The sequence below is a fragment of the Alligator sinensis genome, unplaced genomic scaffold (genome assembly GCF_000455745.1).
Source record: "Alligator sinensis unplaced genomic scaffold, ASM45574v1 scaffold225_1, whole genome shotgun sequence".
Classification (NCBI taxonomy): Eukaryota; Metazoa; Chordata; order Crocodylia; family Alligatoridae; genus Alligator; species Alligator sinensis.
The window spans coordinates 192,067-195,175 of NW_005842180.1; the positions used below are offsets into that span (position 1 = coordinate 192,067).

A 3,109-nucleotide genomic window follows, 5' to 3' on the forward strand; every position below is an offset into this window, starting at 1 on the left:
GCCAGGATTAATATACACTATTTCCCACATTTTTCCTGATTTCATATATGAACTCCAGGGGTAGGGTGGAGGGGGACGCCAACCAATGGCCAGCTTGAGATCCATGGGCATGGACAGATCTAGGACTTCGGAAAGGGGGATGCAGGAGCAGCAACCTACATTGCCAGGAGTAGCTGCACCCTGGCTACCAGCCTCCCCGCAACACTCGGATGGACAAACCACAATGCAAGAGAAGCAGTAGCAAGACTTTTAAGTCCTGTAAGTAGGTAAGAGTCTTCCCGCCCCACCTCCCTTTTCCATGCTGAGCAGCATGTTCCTTCCCTCCCCCACTCATTCTCTTCCTCCCTTGCTTACCACTGCCATCAGATGAGCAGGGAATGACGGGCGCTGCAGTGCTGCTCCTGTCTTGCTGCAGCTGGAGGCAGAGATACCACCACCAGCAGCAGCAGGCAGGTTCCTTTCCTCCAGGCTGGCAGGGAACACCAGGGGGACCGGGCAGGGAGGAAGGACTGGCCAGCTGCTGCCACTGTGTCTGTCTGAGCCAGCTCCACACAGAGCCCAGATGGAGTGAGCAAGAGCAGCTCTGGAACCCACCCCCACCACCCATCTCTGGGGCAGCTGGAGCCAGCAACAGCAGTGGGCAGGGGAAGGGAGGGCAAGGAAGGAGAGAATTCTTTCTTAATTCAGGGATAAAAAAAAACAAAAACAAAACTCCCCAGCTGCTGCTATGCTGGCATGGTTAACTGAAAGGGGGGGGTGCATCTGTACCACTACACCCCCAGATCTGCCCCTGTCCATGGGTGACAGTGGCTGGGCAAGAACCCTCTGCTGGCATAAGCTGGTAAGATATTTCAGTCTGCTAACATACCAAAGAGAACAACTAACTCAACTGTACTGACTGGAAATACAGCTGGGAAAAAAAACGCTTTTAACTCCAGGTCTCCTGCAGTTTTAAAGGGTGGAGAAATCAGACCCATCCTTTGAGGCAGAATCCATCCCAGAGCTTCTTGTGAGGCTGGGGCCAGACCCCTCCACTCTAACTCCAATACTGAGTCCTGAAGTAAGGGACAGGTCTTAGCTAAATGGTCACCTTCAGTTACTGTAACCATTCCGCACTGTTTGCAGTCCATGTACTGAGGCCATTCTTTATCTGTCTTTTACTTAATTCTTGAGGTGGGTAGAAACATTAGTCTGGATGCCTAGCACTGACATTCCATTTACGATCCTTTTCCCTGAGATTTCATAGCGTTAAAGGTTCTTTAGGATGCCCTGCAGAGGAAGCTCTCAAGCCCCCATCTTCCAGAGAGTGGTATGGGATGTCCAAAAGCTAATTTCCAGTCAAAAGAACATGGCTTAGGAATGCAATACAGACAACAGTGCAAGACAAAAATGTCCCATCTGTACAGTCATTAGGTGGTTATCTCTTTAAAGGATAGTCAGTTGCCATTGAGAATAACTGAATAAGTCATTCTAAATAAACCTTATTTTAACATACATTTAGGATGCAATCAAACCAAAATAGTCTCTTCATGGCAGCTGGTCCATGGTATATCTGCTTCCATGAGCTTTTCCCAATCAGGAAGGGAAGAATCTCATTTTTAGTATAAATATAACACCTAGTTAAGTTTCAGTGGTGTTCTTCTTCCCAGGAAGAAATCTGCAACTCTGGTCTGCTCAGTTAATGATTAGCACCGTGAAAAATACAGTGGATGTATCTACACAAGACATTTCCTGCAGCTTCCTAATTAGCTCCGCAGTAAAGTCTCCATGACTACACATGCAGCCCTATACAAGTACTATCCTGCTGCAGTATTATTTACTGCACAGCAACACCTGTGTAGATGCTGACAGGGCTGGCTGGGGCATGAGGGTGCATTAGTGTGGGGGCTGCCTGACCCCCGAGGCCTCCTGCCAGCTCGACCTGTTCCAACCCAGCTCAACATGCTGCAGTCCCAGGCGCACATTCAAACACAGCACCTGGGAGCACTAAACTCAGGCAAGGTGTGCACTGGAGTTTATCGTATCACACTAATTGCACGTGTAGGTGTGCCCAGCGGGTACCAAGCAACCTAGCAATGTAGGTGTGGGCTCACCTGAGGCTCAAATCACTATTTACTCTGAGAAAATGGGTTTCTAGTTTCAGTTTTCTAGCTGATCCCTTCAGAAAAAACGATCTGTAAATATGCAATCCTCTTAAAAGATGGCCAGAAAGGGAAGTCCCTCCCAACAAATAGGGGGCAAGATGGACTCTTCTTTCCCTTTCTTCCAGATACTTTGTACTTGGGAGCACAGCCATGTAGAGTCTTTGTACTAGCTGTACATTGGGTGGGGAAGCCTTTTATGTAAGATGATATTTTTCAAATGTTTTTATCCCCTTTTAAGTCCTTCCTGTAACTGAGAATTAGGCCCTTTATATATTTTTTAAGTCTGTAAGTGATCTGTTCAGCTGGTTTCTTTCTATCCACTCACAGATGAGCAAGACTGTATTGCAGCTTCCAAGAAACATTGCTGATATGGACAGACTGACTCCAAGTGGCAGAGCACCTGGAAGTTGATCCACATAAGCTCTCTTCCTTTTCCATCAAGCATCTTCCTAACCTACTGCTAAAGAACAGAGTATGTTTGTTTTGATTTCTGCATGAACTGCCCATTTTTTTCTGAATGGGTCAGCATAGCACAAAACAATCATCCACAGTCTAGAAGACTACAAATGTTTTGTGCTTCATTGAGTCCTTAGCTCTAAATAAACCCCACTTTCCAGAGATGCCTGAGATCTATCTCAGCCAACAGCAGTATACATGTCACAGACAAGCTTCTTCTTGTCTCGGACGGCCAGAGCCGACTCGAGTTACGTTAGAAATTGGCCGTACGTTAGGGCAGGCTGGTGAATGGAGAGGCAGACACAACTTATTGGTTGTAAAAACTTTACTCATGCCGCTTGCAATCACGACGCAGGTGGTCCGGTCGTCTGAACAACCACGCGAGTTGTTCCAGCTGGCGGGGCTCAAGCCAGTTAATCCGTCCGCAATTCGAAGCCGGCGGAGAAAGGGGTACGTCGGGGTTGCGCTTGGTGACGGGAAGAAAGATCGATAGGTGATCAGTCTATCGA

At 47.7% G+C, this 3,109-nt stretch overlaps 1 protein-coding gene across 1 annotated transcript in view; it reads right to left on the reverse strand.

Moving 5' to 3' along the window:
• Nucleotides 1-3,109, reverse strand: part of EPB41L4A (erythrocyte membrane protein band 4.1 like 4A) — a 150,058-nt gene that overhangs the window by 5,441 nt on the left and 141,508 nt on the right. The window lies entirely within an intron of this gene.